The sequence below is a fragment of the Anomaloglossus baeobatrachus genome, chromosome 1 (genome assembly GCF_048569485.1).
Source record: "Anomaloglossus baeobatrachus isolate aAnoBae1 chromosome 1, aAnoBae1.hap1, whole genome shotgun sequence".
In the NCBI taxonomy this organism is placed as follows: domain Eukaryota; kingdom Metazoa; phylum Chordata; class Amphibia; order Anura; family Aromobatidae; genus Anomaloglossus; species Anomaloglossus baeobatrachus.
In genome coordinates, this window is record NC_134353.1 from 283,920,784 (window position 1) to 283,936,051 (window position 15,268).

The 15,268-nt window shown below is 38.4% G+C and overlaps 14 non-coding genes across 14 annotated transcripts; 3 read left to right on the forward strand and 11 right to left on the reverse strand.

The window, feature by feature from the left end:
* Nucleotides 1-988: 988 nt before the first annotated feature.
* On the reverse strand, nt 989-1,061 carry TRNAS-GGA (transfer RNA serine (anticodon GGA)). The gene has a single exon. It is a non-coding gene; the product is annotated as a tRNA-Ser (tRNA).
* A 2,252-nt stretch (nt 1,062-3,313) lies between these two features.
* Nucleotides 3,314-3,386, reverse strand: TRNAS-GGA (transfer RNA serine (anticodon GGA)). The gene has a single exon. It is a non-coding gene; the product is annotated as a tRNA-Ser (tRNA).
* Nucleotides 3,387-4,863: 1,477 nt separating this feature from the next.
* Nucleotides 4,864-4,936, reverse strand: TRNAF-GAA (transfer RNA phenylalanine (anticodon GAA)). The gene has a single exon. It is a non-coding gene; the product is annotated as a tRNA-Phe (tRNA).
* A 702-nt stretch (nt 4,937-5,638) lies between these two features.
* TRNAS-GGA (transfer RNA serine (anticodon GGA)) lies at nt 5,639-5,711 on the reverse strand. Its single transcript has one exon. It is a non-coding gene; the product is annotated as a tRNA-Ser (tRNA).
* A 1,478-nt stretch (nt 5,712-7,189) lies between these two features.
* Nucleotides 7,190-7,262, reverse strand: TRNAF-GAA (transfer RNA phenylalanine (anticodon GAA)). Its single transcript has one exon. It is a non-coding gene; the product is annotated as a tRNA-Phe (tRNA).
* A 141-nt stretch (nt 7,263-7,403) lies between these two features.
* Nucleotides 7,404-7,486, forward strand: TRNAL-CAG (transfer RNA leucine (anticodon CAG)). Its single transcript has one exon. It is a non-coding gene; the product is annotated as a tRNA-Leu (tRNA).
* Nucleotides 7,487-7,964: 478 nt separating this feature from the next.
* TRNAF-GAA (transfer RNA phenylalanine (anticodon GAA)) lies at nt 7,965-8,037 on the reverse strand. Its single transcript has one exon. It is a non-coding gene; the product is annotated as a tRNA-Phe (tRNA).
* Nucleotides 8,038-8,740: 703 nt separating this feature from the next.
* TRNAS-GGA (transfer RNA serine (anticodon GGA)) lies at nt 8,741-8,813 on the reverse strand. Its single transcript has one exon. It is a non-coding gene; the product is annotated as a tRNA-Ser (tRNA).
* Nucleotides 8,814-10,291: 1,478 nt separating this feature from the next.
* TRNAF-GAA (transfer RNA phenylalanine (anticodon GAA)) lies at nt 10,292-10,364 on the reverse strand. Its single transcript has one exon. It is a non-coding gene; the product is annotated as a tRNA-Phe (tRNA).
* Nucleotides 10,365-10,505: 141 nt separating this feature from the next.
* On the forward strand, nt 10,506-10,588 carry TRNAL-CAG (transfer RNA leucine (anticodon CAG)). Its single transcript has one exon. It is a non-coding gene; the product is annotated as a tRNA-Leu (tRNA).
* A 479-nt stretch (nt 10,589-11,067) lies between these two features.
* On the reverse strand, nt 11,068-11,140 carry TRNAS-GGA (transfer RNA serine (anticodon GGA)). The gene has a single exon. It is a non-coding gene; the product is annotated as a tRNA-Ser (tRNA).
* Nucleotides 11,141-12,831: 1,691 nt separating this feature from the next.
* Nucleotides 12,832-12,914, forward strand: TRNAL-CAG (transfer RNA leucine (anticodon CAG)). Its single transcript has one exon. It is a non-coding gene; the product is annotated as a tRNA-Leu (tRNA).
* A 476-nt stretch (nt 12,915-13,390) lies between these two features.
* Nucleotides 13,391-13,463, reverse strand: TRNAF-GAA (transfer RNA phenylalanine (anticodon GAA)). The gene has a single exon. It is a non-coding gene; the product is annotated as a tRNA-Phe (tRNA).
* Nucleotides 13,464-14,164: 701 nt separating this feature from the next.
* TRNAF-GAA (transfer RNA phenylalanine (anticodon GAA)) lies at nt 14,165-14,237 on the reverse strand. The gene has a single exon. It is a non-coding gene; the product is annotated as a tRNA-Phe (tRNA).
* Nucleotides 14,238-15,268: the final 1,031 nt, after the last annotated feature.

Here is a 15,268-nt window from a genome sequence, read left to right on the forward strand (position 1 = left end):
TTTTTTCTCCGATTTCCTCCATACTACTTCGACTTCAACTTAATTTTTCAGTATAACTACTTTCATTTTCTTCTCGCATTAGTGACTGTTCTGAAAAGAGATACTTAAAACTGTTTTTTTCAGGTATATCTGCACTTCACAAAGAATGAAAATCTTGCTAAATGCATATGGAGAAAGAACTTTATCTCAAATCACTCATACTTAAAAACAGCGAGCTGAAACCCGGGATCGGACCAGGGACCTTTAGATCTTCAGTCTAACGCTCTCCCAACTGAGCTATTTCAGCAACCTACAAAGTTAAAGCTACAGCATTGCAAGGCAAACTCAAAGGCGTTAATACATTTTCAGTTCAAAATTTGCATTTTTTTGGGGCCAAACAAAAAATGTGTTTGTTTTTAGAAAGTGTGAATTTTCCACAGTCGTGCTTATCAGGATGGCCGAGCGGTCGAAGGCGCTGCGTTCAGGTCGCAGTCTCTACTTGAGGCGTGGGTTCGAATCCCACTTCTGACAGGTTTCTGTTACATTACAATCATGTTTTTTTTTTTTTCATTTTCACTATGTCCCTCTGTCACAATTCAGACATTTCCACAAACCAGATTAGTCCAAGGACAAAGCCAATGAGAACCCTCTGGATCCTGAATCCTGTCTGTCACAATCATGTTGTTCTCTGCTGCACTATCAGTAAGAAGAGGGAGGTGAAAAATCTCATAAAATAAACCTCAAGATACACAAAATCTTAAAGATCCTTAGCACTTTATGTTGATATTTCTCAGATTTTGTTTCTGATTTCCTCCATACTACTTCGACTTCAACTTAATTTTTCAGTATAACTACTTTCATTTTCTTCTCGCATTAGTGACTGTTCTGAAAAGAGATACTTAAAACTGTTTTTTTTCAGGTATATCTGCACTTCACAAAGAATGAAAATCTTGCTAAATGCATATGGAGAAAGAACTTTATCTCAAATCACTCATACTTAAAAACAGCGTGCTGAAACCCGGGATCGGACCAGGGACCTTCAGATCTCCAGTCTAACGCTCTCCCAACTGAGCTACTTCAGCAACCTACAAAGTTAAAGCTACAGCATTGCAAGGCAAACTCAAAGGCGTTAATAAATTTTCAGTTCAAAATTTGCCTTTTTTTGGGGCCAAACAAAAAATGTGTTTGTTTTTAGAAAGTGTGAATTTTCCACAGTGGTGCTTGTCAGGATGGCCGAGCGGTCCAAGGCGCTGCATTCAGGTCGCAGTCTCTACTTGAGGCATGGGTTCGAATCCCACTTCTGACAGGTTTCTGTTACATTACAATCATGTTTTGTTTTTTTTTCATTTTCTCTATGTCCCTCTGTCACAATTCAGACATTTCCACAAACCAGATTAGTCCAAGGACAAAGCCAATGAGAACCCTCTGGATCCTCAATCCTGTCTGTCACAATCATGTTGTTCTCTACTGCACTATCAGTAAGAAGAGGGAGGTGGAAAATCTCATAAAATAAACCTCAAGATACACAAAATCTTAAAGATCCTTAGCACTTTATGCTGATATTTCTCAGATTTTTTCTCCGATTTCCTCCATACTACTTCGACTTCAACTTAATTTTTCAGTATAACTACTTTCATTTTCTTCTCGCATTAGTGACTGTTCTGAAAAGAGATACTTAAAACTGGTTTTTTCAGGTATATCTGCACTTCACAAAGAATGAAAATCTTGCTAAATGCATATGGAGAAAGAACTTTATCTCAAATCACTCATACTTAAAAACAGCGTGCTGAAACCCCGGATCGGACCAGGGACCTTTAGATCTTCAGTCTAACGCTCTCCCAACTGAGCTATTTCAGCAACCTACAAAGTTAAAGCTACAGCATTGCAAGGCAAACTCAAAGGCGTTAATACATTTTCAGTTCAAAATTTGCATTTTTTTGGGGCCAAACAAAAAATGTGTTTGTTTTTAGAAAGTGTGAATTTTCCACAGTTGTGCTTGTCAGGATGGCTGAGCGGTCCAAGGCGCTGCGTTCAGGTCGCAGTCTCTACTTGAGGCGTGGGTTCGAATCCCACTTCTGACAGGTTTCTGTTACATTACAATCATGTTTTTTTTTTTTTCATTTTCACTATGTCCCTCTGTCACAATTCAGACATTTCCACAAACCAGATTAGTCCAAGGACAAAGCCAATGAGAACCCTCTGGATCCTCAATCCTGTCTGTCACAATCATGTTGTTCTCTGCTGCACTATCAGTAAGAAGAGGGAGGTGGAAAATCTCATAAAATAAACCTCAAGATACACAAAATCTTAAAGATCCTTAGCACTTTATGTTGATATTTCTCAGATTTTTTTCTCCGATTTCCTCCATACTACTTCGACTTCAACTTAATTTTTCAGTATAACTACTTTCATTTTCTTCTCGCATTAGTGACTGTTCTGAAAAGAGATACTTAAAACTGTTTTTTTCAGGTATATCTGCACTTCACAAAGAATGAAAATCTTGCTAAATGCATATGGAGAAAGAACTTTATCTCAAATCACTCATACTTAAAAACAGCGAGCTGAAACCCGGGATCGGACCAGGGACCTTTAGATCTTCAGTCTAACGCTCTCCCAACTGAGCTATTTCAGCAACCTACAAAGTTAAAGCTACAGCATTGCAAGGCAAACTCAAAGGCGTTAATACATTTTCAGTTCAAAATTTGCATTTTTTTGGGGCCAAACAAAAAATGTGTTTGTTTTTAGAAAGTGTGAATTTTCCACAGTCGTGCTTATCAGGATGGCCGAGCGGTCGAAGGCGCTGCGTTCAGGTCGCAGTCTCTACTTGAGGCGTGGGTTCGAATCCCACTTCTGACAGGTTTCTGTTACATTACAATCATGTTTTTTTTTTTTTCATTTTCACTATGTCCCTCTGTCACAATTCAGACATTTCCACAAACCAGATTAGTCCAAGGACAAAGCCAATGAGAACCCTCTGGATCCTGAATCCTGTCTGTCACAATCATGTTGTTCTCTGCTGCACTATCAGTAAGAAGAGGGAGGTGAAAAATCTCATAAAATAAACCTCAAGATACACAAAATCTTAAAGATCCTTAGCACTTTATGTTGATATTTCTCAGATTTTGTTTCTGATTTCCTCCATACTACTTCGACTTCAACTTAATTTTTCAGTATAACTACTTTCATTTTCTTCTCGCATTAGTGACTGTTCTGAAAAGAGATACTTAAAACTGTTTTTTTTCAGGTATATCTGCACTTCACAAAGAATGAAAATCTTGCTAAATGCATATGGAGAAAGAACTTTATCTCAAATCACTCATACTTAAAAACAGCGTGCTGAAACCCGGGATCGGACCAGGGACCTTCAGATCTCCAGTCTAACGCTCTCCCAACTGAGCTACTTCAGCAACCTACAAAGTTAAAGCTACAGCATTGCAAGGCAAACTCAAAGGCGTTAATAAATTTTCAGTTCAAAATTTGCCTTTTTTTGGGGCCAAACAAAAAATGTGTTTGTTTTTAGAAAGTGTGAATTTTCCACAGTGGTGCTTGTCAGGATGGCCGAGCGGTCCAAGGCGCTGCATTCAGGTCGCAGTCTCTACTTGAGGCATGGGTTCGAATCCCACTTCTGACAGGTTTCTGTTACATTACAATCATGTTTTGTTTTTTTTTCATTTTCTCTATGTCCCTCTGTCACAATTCAGACATTTCCACAAACCAGATTAGTCCAAGGACAAAGCCAATGAGAACCCTCTGGATCCTCAATCCTGTCTGTCACAATCATGTTGTTCTCTACTGCACTATCAGTAAGAAGAGGGAGGTGGAAAATCTCATAAAATAAACCTCAAGATACACAAAATCTTAAAGATCCTTAGCACTTTATGCTGATATTTCTCAGATTTTTTCTCCGATTTCCTCCATACTACTTCGACTTCAACTTAATTTTTCAGTATAACTACTTTCATTTTCTTCTCGCATTAGTGACTGTTCTGAAAAGAGATACTTAAAACTGTTTTTTTCAGGTATATCTGCACGTCACAAAGAATGAAAATCTTGCTAAATGCATATGGAGAAAGAACTTTATCTCAAATCACTCATACTTAAAAACAGCGTGCTGAAACCCCGGATCGGACCAGGGACCTTTAGATCTTCAGTCTAACGCTCTCCCAACTGAGCTATTTCAGCAACCTACAAAGTTAAAGCTACAGCATTGCAAGGCAAACTCAAAGGCGTTAATACATTTTCAGTTCAAAATTTGCATTTTTTTGGGGCCAAACAAAAAATGTGTTTGTTTTTAGAAAGTGTGAATTTTCCACAGTTGTGCTTGTCAGGATGGCTGAGCGGTCCAAGGCGCTGCGTTCAGGTCGCAGTCTCTACTTGAGGCGTGGGTTCGAATCCCACTTCTGACAGGTTTCTGTTACATTACAATCATGTTTTTTTTTTTTTCATTTTCACTATGTCCCTCTGTCACAATTCAGACATTTCCACAAACCAGATTAGTCCAAGGACAAAGCCAATGAGAACCCTCTGGATCCTCAATCCTGTCTGTCACAATCATGTTGTTCTCTGCTGCACTATCAGTAAGAAGAGGGAGGTGGAAAATCTCATAAAATAAACCTCAAGATACACAAAATCTTAAAGATCCTTAGCACTTTATGTTGATATTTCTCAGATTTTTTTCTCCGATTTCCTCCATACTACTTCGACTTCAACTTAATTTTTCAGTATAACTACTTTCATTTTCTTCTCGCATTAGTGACTGTTCTGAAAAGAGATACTTAAAACTGTTTTTTTCAGGTATATCTGCACTTCACAAAGAATGAAAATCTTGCTAAATGCATATGGAGAAAGAACTTTATCTCAAATCACTCATACTTAAAAACAGCGTGCTGAAACCCGGGATCGGACCAGGGACCTTTAGATCTTCAGTCTAACGCTCTCCCAACTGAGCTATTTCAGCAACCTACAAAGTTAAAGCTACAGCATTGCAAGGCAAACTCAAAGGCGTTAATACATTTTCAGTTCAAAATTTGCATTTTTTTGGGGCCAAACAAAAAATGTGTTTGTTTTTAGAAAGTGTGAATTTTCCACAGTCGTGCTTATCAGGATGGCCGAGCGGTCGAAGGCGCTGCGTTCAGGTCGCAGTCTCTACTTGAGGCGTGGGTTCGAATCCCACTTCTGACAGGTTTCTGTTACATTACAATCATGTTTTTTTTTTTTTCATTTTCACTATGTCCCTCTGTCACAATTCAGACATTTCCACAAACCAGATTAGTCCAAGGACAAAGCCAATGAGAACCCTCTGGATCCTGAATCCTGTCTGTCACAATCATGTTGTTCTCTGCTGCACTATCAGTAAGAAGAGGGAGGTGAAAAATCTCATAAAATAAACCTCAAGATACACAAAATCTTAAAGATCCTTAGCACTTTATGTTGATATTTCTCAGATTTTGTTTCTGATTTCCTCCATACTACTTCGACTTCAACTTAATTTTTCAGTATAACTACTTTCATTTTCTTCTCGCATTAGTGACTGTTCTGAAAAGAGATACTTAAAACTGTTTTTTTTCAGGTATATCTGCACTTCACAAAGAATGAAAATCTTGCTAAATGCATATGGAGAAAGAACTTTATCTCAAATCACTCATACTTAAAAACAGCGTGCTGAAACCCGGGATCGGACCAGGGACCTTCAGATCTCCAGTCTAACGCTCTCCCAACTGAGCTACTTCAGCAACCTACAAAGTTAAAGCTACAGCATTGCAAGGCAAACTCAAAGGCGTTAATAAATTTTCAGTTCAAAATTTGCCTTTTTTTGGGGCCAAACAAAAAATGTGTTTGTTTTTAGAAAGTGTGAATTTTCCACAGTGGTGCTTGTCAGGATGGCCGAGCGGTCCAAGGCGCTGCATTCAGGTCGCAGTCTCTACTTGAGGCATGGGTTCGAATCCCACTTCTGACAGGTTTCTGTTACATTACAATCATGTTTTGTTTTTTTTTCATTTTCTCTATGTCCCTCTGTCACAATTCAGACATTTCCACAAACCAGATTAGTCCAAGGACAAAGCCAATGAGAACCCTCTGGATCCTCAATCCTGTCTGTCACAATCATGTTGTTCTCTACTGCACTATCAGTAAGAAGAGGGAGGTGGAAAATCTCATAAAATAAACCTCAAGATACACAAAATCTTAAAGATCCTTAGCACTTTATGCTGATATTTCTCAGATTTTTTCTCCGATTTCCTCCATACTACTTCGACTTCAACTTAATTTTTCAGTATAACTACTTTCATTTTCTTCTCGCATTAGTGACTGTTCTGAAAAGAGATACTTAAAACTGTTTTTTTCAGGTATATCTGCACGTCACAAAGAATGAAAATCTTGCTAAATGCATATGGAGAAAGAACTTTATCTCAAATCACTCATACTTAAAAACAGCGTGCTGAAACCGAAGATCGGACCAGGGACCTTTAGATCTTCAGTCTAACGCTCTCCCAACTGAGCTATTTCAGCAACCTACAAAGTTAAAGCTACAGCATTGCAAGGCAAACTCAAAGGCGTTAATACATTTTCAGTTCAAAATTTGCCTTTTTTTGGGGCCAAACAAAAAATGTGTTTGTTTTTAGAAAGTGTGAATTTTCCACAGTTGTGCTTGTCAGGATGGCCGAGTGGTCCAAGGCGCTGCGTTCAGGTCGCAGTCTCTACTTGAGGCGTGGGTTCGAATCCCACTTCTTACAGGTTTCTGTTACATTACAAGCATGTTTTGTTTTTTTTTCATTTTCACTATGTCCCTCTGTCACAATTCAGACATTTCCACAAACCAGATTAGTCCAAGGACAAAGCCAATGAGAACCCTCTGGATCCTCAATCCTGTCTGTCACAATCATGTTGTTCTCTGCTGCACTATCAGTAAGAAGAGGGAGGTGGAAAATCTCATAAAATAAACCTCAAGATACACAAAATCTTAAAGATCCTTAGCACTTTATGTTGATATTTCTCAGATTTTTTTCTCCGATTTCCTCCATACTACTTCGACTTCAACTTAATTTTTCAGTATAACTACTTTCATTTTCTTCTCGCATTAGTGACTGTTCTGAAAAGAGATACTTAAAACTGTTTTTTTCAGGTATATCTGCACTTCACAAAGAATGAAAATCTTGCTAAATGCATATGGAGAAAGAACTTTATCTCAAATCACTCATACTTAAAAACAGCGTGCTGAAACCCGGGATCGGACCAGGGACCTTTAGATCTTCAGTCTAACGCTCTCCCAACTGAGCTATTTCAGCAACCTACAAAGTTAAAGCTACAGCATTGCAAGGCAAACTCAAAGGCGTTAATACATTTTCAGTTCAAAATTTGCATTTTTTTGGGGCCAAACAAAAAATGTGTTTGTTTTTAGAAAGTGTGAATTTTCCACAGTTGTGCTTGTCAGGATGGCCGAGCGGTCGAAGGCGCTGCGTTCAGGTCGCAGTCTCTACTTGAGGCGTGGGTTCGAATCCCACTTCTGACAGGTTTCTGTTACATTACAATCATGTTTTTTTTTTTTTCATTTTCACTATGTCCCTCTGTCACAATTCAGACATTTCCACAAACCAGATTAGTCCAAGGACAAAGCCAATGAGAACCCTCTGGATCCTGAATCCTGTCTGTCACAATCATGTTGTTCTCTGCTGCACTATCAGTAAGAAGAGGGAGGTGGAAAATCTCATAAAATAAACCTCAAGATACACAAAATCTTAAAGATCCTTAGCACTTTATGTTGATATTTCTCAGATTTTTTTCTCCGATTTCCTCCATACTACTTCGACTTCAACTTAATTTTTCAGTATAACTACTTTCATTTTCTTCTCGCATTAGTGACTGTTCTGAAAAGAGATACTTAAAACTGTTTTTTTCAGGTATATCTGCACTTCACAAAGAATGAAAATCTTGCTAAATGCATATGGAGAAAGAACTTTATCTCAAATCACTCATACTTAAAAACAGCGTGCTGAAACCCGGGATCGGACCAGGGACCTTTAGATCTTCAGTCTAACGCTCTCCCAACTGAGCTATTTCAGCAACCTACAAAGTTAAAGCTACAGCATTGCAAGGCAAACTCAAAGGCGTTAATACATTTTCAGTTCAAAATTTGCATTTTTTTGGGGCCAAACAAAAAATGTGTTTGTTTTTAGAAAGTGTGAATTTTCCACAGTTGTGCTTGTCAGGATGGCCGAGCGGTCGAAGGCGCTGCGTTCAGGTCGCAGTCTCTACTTGAGGCGTGGGTTCGAATCTCACTTCTGACAGGTTTCTGTTACATTACAATCATGTTTTTTTTTTTTTTCATTTTCACTATGTCCCTCTGTCACAATTCAGACATTTCCACAAACCAGATTAGTCCAAGGACAAAGCCAATGAGAACCCTCTGGATCCTGAATCCTGTCTGTCACAATCATGTTGTTCTCTGCTGCACTATCAGTAAGAAGAGGGAGGTGAAAAATCTCATAAAATAAACCTCAAGATACACAAAATCTTAAAGATCCTTAGCACTTTATGTTGATATTTCTCAGATTTTTTTTCTGATTTCCTCCATACTACTTCGACTTCAACTTAATTTTTCAGTATAACTACTTTCATTTTCTTCTCGCATTAGTGACTGTTCTGAAAAGAGATACTTAAAACTGTTTTTTTTCAGGTATATCTGCACTTCACAAAGAATGAAAATCTTGCTAAATGCATATGGAGAAAGAACTTTATCTCAAATCACTCATACTTAAAAACAGCGTGCTGAAACCCGGGATCGGACCAGGGACCTTCAGATCTCCAGTCTAACGCTCTCCCAACTGAGCTACTTCAGCAACCTACAAAGTTAAAGCTACAGCATTTCAAGGCAAACTCAAAGGCGTTAATAAATTTTCAGTTCAAAATTTGCCTTTTTTTGGGGCCAAACAAAAAATGTGTTTGTTTTTAGAAAGTGTGAATTTTCCACAGTGGTGCTTGTCAGGATGGCCGAGCGGTCCAAGGCGCTGCATTCAGGTCGCAGTCTCTACTTGAGGCATGGGTTCGAAACCCACTTCTGACAGGTTTCTGTTACATTACAATCATGTTTTGTTTTTTTTTCATTTTCTCTATGTCCCTCTGTCACAATTCAGACATTTCCACAAACCAGATTAGTCCAAGGACAAAGCCAATGAGAACCCTCTGGATCCTCAATCCTGTCTGTCACAATCATGTTGTTCTCTACTGCACTATCAGTAAGAAGAGGGAGGTGGAAAATCTCATAAAATAAACCTCAAGATACACAAAATCTTAAAGATCCTTAGCACTTTATGCTGATATTTCTCAGATTTTTTCTCCGATTTCCTCCATACTACTTCGACTTCAACTTAATTTTTCAGTATAACTACTTTCATTTTCTTCTCGCATTAGTGACTGTTCTGAAAAGAGATACTTAAAACTGTTTTTTTCAGGTATATCTGCACGTCACAAAGAATGAAAATCTTGCTAAATGCATATGGAGAAAGAACTTTATCTCAAATCACTCATACTTAAAAACAGCGTGCTGAAACCGAAGATCGGACCAGGGACCTTTAGATCTTCAGTCTAACGCTCTCCCAACTGAGCTATTTCAGCAACCTACAAAGTTAAAGCTACAGCATTGCAAGGCAAACTCAAAGGCGTTAATAAATTTTCAGTTCAAAATTTGCCTTTTTTTGGGGCCAAACAAAAAATGTGTTTGTTTTTAGAAAGTGTGAATTTTCCACAGTTGTGCTTGTCAGGATGGCCGAGTGGTCCAATGCGCTGCGTTCAGGTCGCAGTCTCTACTTGAGGCGTGGGTTCGAATCCCACTTCTTACAGGTTTCTGTTACATTACAAGCATGTTTTGTTTTTTTTTCATTTTCACTATGTCCCTCTGTCACAATTCAGACATTTCCACAAACCAGATTAGTCCAAGGACAAAGCCAATGAGAACCCTCTGGATCCTGAATCCTGTCTGTCACAATCATGTTGTTCTCTGCTGCACTATCAGTAAGAAGAGGGAGGTGGAAAATCTCATAAAATAAACCTCAAGATACACAAAATCTTAAAGATCCTTAGCACTTTATGTTGATATTTCTCAGATTTTTTTCTCCGATTTCCTCCATACTACTTCGACTTCAACTTAATTTTTCAGTATAACTACTTTCATTTTCTTCTCGCATTAGTGACTGTTCTGAAAAGAGATACTTAAAACTGTTTTTTTCAGGTATATCTGCACTTCACAAAGAATGAAAATCTTGCTAAATGCATATGGAGAAAGAACTTTATCTCAAATCACTCATACTTAAAAACAGCGTGCTGAAACCCGGGATCGGACCAGGGACCTTTAGATCTTCAGTCTAACGCTCTCCCAACTGAGCTATTTCAGCAACCTACAAAGTTAAAGCTACAGCATTGCAAGGCAAACTCAAAGGCGTTAATACATTTTCAGTTCAAAATTTGCATTTTTTTGGGGCCAAACAAAAAATGTGTTTGTTTTTAGAAAGTGTGAATTTTCCACAGTTGTGCTTGTCAGGATGGCCGAGCGGTCGAAGGCGCTGCGTTCAGGTCGCAGTCTCTACTTGAGGCGTGGGTTCGAATCCCACTTCTGACAGGTTTCTGTTACATTACAATCATGTTTTTTTTTTTTTTCATTTTCACTATGTCCCTCTGTCACAATTCAGACATTTCCACAAACCAGATTAGTCCAAGGACAAAGCCAATGAGAACCCTCTGGATCCTGAATCCTGTCTGTCACAATCATGTTGTTCTCTGCTGCACTATCAGTAAGAAGAGGGAGGTGAAAAATCTCATAAAATAAACCTCAAGATACACAAAATCTTAAAGATCCTTAGCACTTTATGTTGATATTTCTCAGATTTTTTTTCTGATTTCCTCCATACTACTTCGACTTCAACTTAATTTTTCAGTATAACTACTTTCATTTTCTTCTCGCATTAGTGACTGTTCTGAAAAGAGATACTTAAAACTGTTTTTTTTCAGGTATATCTGCACTTCACAAAGAATGAAAATCTTGCTAAATGCATATGGAGAAAGAACTTTATCTCAAATCACTCATACTTAAAAACAGCGTGCTGAAACCCGGGATCGGACCAGGGACCTTCAGATCTCCAGTCTAACGCTCTCCCAACTGAGCTACTTCAGCAACCTACAAAGTTAAAGCTACAGCATTTCAAGGCAAACTCAAAGGCGTTAATAAATTTTCAGTTCAAAATTTGCCTTTTTTTGGGGCCAAACAAAAAATGTGTTTGTTTTTAGAAAGTGTGAATTATCCACAGTGGTGCTTGTCAGGATGGCCGAGCGGTCCAAGGCGCTGCATTCAGGTCGCAGTCTCTACTTGAGGCATGGGTTCGAATCCCACTTCTGACAGGTTTCTGTTACATTACAATCATGTTTTGTTTTTTTTTCATTTTCTCTATGTCCCTCTGTCACAATTCAGACATTTCCACAAACCAGATTAGTCCAAGGACAAAGCCAATGAGAACCCTCTGGATCCTCAATCCTGTCTGTCACAATCATGTTGTTCTCTACTGCACTATCAGTAAGAAGAGGGAGGTGGAAAATCTCATAAAATAAACCTCAAGATACACAAAATCTTAAAGATCCTTAGCACTTTATGCTGATATTTCTCAGATTTTTTCTCCAATTTCCTCCATACTACTTCGACTTCAACTTAATTTTTCAGTATAACTACTTTCATTTTCTTCTCGCATTAGTGACTGTTCTGAAAAGAGATACTTAAAACTGTTTTTTTCAGGTATATCTGCACGTCACAAAGAATGAAAATCTTGCTAAATGCATATGGAGAAAGAACTTTATCTCAAATCACTCATACTTAAAAACAGCGTGCTGAAACCGAAGATCGGACCAGTGACCTTTAGATCTTCAGTCTAACGCTCTCCCAACTGAGCTATTTCAGCAACCTACAAAGTTAAAGCTACAGCATTGCAAGGCAAACTCAAAGGCGTTAATACATTTTCAGTTCAAAATTTGCCTTTTTTTGGGGCCAAACAAAAAATGTGTTTGTTTTTAGAAAGTGTGAATTTTCCACAGTTGTGCTTGTCAGGATGGCCGAGTGGTCCAATGCGGTGCGTTCAGGTCGCAGTCTCTACTTGAGGCGTGGGTTCGAATCCCACTTCTTACAGGTTTCTGTTACATTACAAGCATGTTTTGTTTTTTTTTCATTTTCACTATGTCCCTCTGTCACAATTCAGACATTTCCACAAACCAGATTAGTCCAAGGACAAAGCCAATGAGAACCCTCTGGATCCTCAATCCTGTCTGTCACAATCATGTTGTTCTCTGCTGCACTATCAGTAAGAAGAGGGAGGTGGAAAATCTCATAAAATAAACCTCAAGATACACAAAATCTTAAAGATCCTTAGCACTTTATGTTGATATTTCTCAGATTTTTTCTCCGATTTCCTCCATACTACTTCGACTTCAACTTAATTTTTCAGTATAACTACTTTCATTTTCTTCTCGCATTAGTGACTGTTCTGAAAAGAGATACTTAAAACTGTTTTTTTCAGGTATATCTGCACTTCACAAAGAATGAAAATCTTGCTAAATGCATATGGAGAAAGAACTTTATCTCAAATCACTCATACTTAAAAACAGCGTGCTGAAACCCGGGATCAGACCAGGGACCTTTAGATCTTCAGTCTAACGCTCTCCCAACTGAGCTATTTCAGCAACCTACAAAATTTAAGCTACAGCATTGCAAGGCAAACTCAAAGGCGTTAATACATTTTCAGTTCAAAATTTGCATTTTTTTGGGGCCAAACAAAAAAAGTGTTTGTTTTTAGAAAGTGTGAATTTTCCACAGTTGTGCTTGTCAGGATGGCCGAGCGGTCCAAGGCGCTGCGTTCAGGTCGCAGTCTCTACTTGAGGCGTGGGTTCGAATCCCACTTCTGACAGGTTTCTGTTACATTACAATCATGTTTTTTTTTTTTCATTTTCACTATGTCCCTCTGTCACAATTCAGACATTTCCACAAACCAGATTAGTCCAAGGACAAAGCCAATGAGAACCCTCTGGATCCTCAATCCTGTCTGTCACAATCATGTTGTTCTCTGCTGCACTATCAGTAAGAAGAGGGAGGTGAAAAATCTCATAAAATAAACCTCAAGATACACAAAATCTTAAAGATCCTTAGCACTTTATGTTGATATTTCTCAGATTTTTTCTCCGATTTCCTCCATACTACTTCGACTTCAACTTAATTTTTCAGTATAACTACTTTCATTTTCTTCTCGCATTAGTGACTGTTCTGAAAAGAGATACTTAAAACTGTTTTTTTCAGGTATATCTGCACTTCACAAAGAATGAAAATCTTGCTAAATGCATATGGAGAAAGAACTTTATCTCAAATCACTCATACTTAAAAACAGCGTGCTGAAACCCGGGATCGGACCAGGGACCTTTAGATCTTCAGTCTAACGCTCTCCCAACTGAGCTATTTCAGCAACCTACAAAGATAAAGCTACAGCATTGCAAGGCAAACTCAAAGGCGTTAATACATTTTCAGTTCAAAATTTGCATTTTTTTGGGGCCAAACAAAAAATGTGTTTGTTTTTAGAAAGTGTGAATTTTCCACAGTTGTGCTTGTCAGGATGGCCGAGCGGTCCAAGGCGCTGAGTACAGGTCGCAGTCTCTACTTGAGGCGTGGGTTCGAATCCCACTTCTGACAGGTTTCTGTTACATTACAATCATGTTTTGTTTTTTTTTCATTTTCACTATGTCCCTCTGTCACAATTCAGACATTTCCACAAACCAGATTAGTCCAAGGACAAAGCCAATGAGAACCCTCTGGATCCTCAATCCTGTCTGTCACAATCATGTTGTTCTCTGCTGCACTATCAGTAAAAGAGGGAGGTGGAAAATCTCATAAAATAAACCTCAAGATACACAAAATCTTAAAGATCCTTAGCACTTTATGTTGATATTTCTCAGATTTTTTCTCCGATTTCCTCCATACTACTTCGACTTCAACTTAATTTTTCAGTATAACTACTTTCATTTTCTTCTCGCATTAGTGACTGTTCTGAAAAGAGATACTTAAAACTGTTTTTTTCAGGTATATCTGCACTTCACAAAGAATGAAAATCTTGCTAAATGCATATGGAGAAAGAACTTTATCTCAAATCACTCATACTTAAAAACAGCGTGCTGAAACCCGGGATCGGACCAGGGACCTTTAGATCTTCAGTCTAACGCTCTCCCAACTGAGCTATTTCAGCAACCTACAAAGTTAAAGCTACAGCATTGCAAGGCAAACTCAAAGGCGTTAATACATTTTCAGTTCAAAATTTGCATTTTTTTGGGGCCAAACAAAAAATGTGTTTGTTTTTAGAAAGTGTGAATTTTCCACAGTTGTGCTTGTCAGGATGGCCGAGCGGTCCAAGGCGCTGCGTTCAGGTTGCAGTCTCTACTTGAGGCGTGGGTTCGAATCCCACTTCTGACAGGTTTCTGTTACATTACAATCATGTTTTGTTTTTTTTTTCATTTTCACTATGTCCCTCTGTCACAATTCAGACATTTCCACAAACCAGATTAGTCCAAGGACAAAGCCAATGAGAACCCTCTGGATCCTCAATCCTGTCTGTCACAATCATGTTGTTCTCTGCTGCACTATCAGTAAGAAGAGGGAGGTGGAAAATCTCATAAAATAAACCTCAAGATACACAAAATCTTAAAGATCCTTAGCACTTTATGTTGATATTTCTCAGATTTTTTCTCCGATTTCCTCCATACTACTTCGACTTCAACTTAATTTTTCAGTATAACTACTTTCATTTTCTTCTCGCATTAGTGACTGTTCTGAAAAGAGATACTTAAAACTGTTTTTTTCAGGTATATCTGCACTTCACAAAGAATGAAAATCTTGCTAAATGCATATGGAGAAAGAACTTTATCTCAAATCACTCATACTTAAAAACAGCGTGCTGAAACCCGGGATCAGACCAGGGACCTTTAGATCTTCAGTCTAACGCTCTCCCAACTGAGCTATTTCAGCAACCTACAAAGTTAAAGCTACAGCATTGCAAGGCAAACTCAAAGGCGTTAATAAATTTTCAGTTCAAAATTTGCCTTTTTTTGGGGCCAAACAAAAAATGTGTTTGTTTTTAGAAAGTGTGAATTTTCCACAGTTGTGCTTGTCAGGATGGCCGAGCGGTCCAAGGCGCTGCGTTCAGGTCGCAGTCTCTACTTGAGGCGTGGGTTCGAATCCCATTTCTGACAGGTTTCTGTTACATTACAATCATGTTTTGTT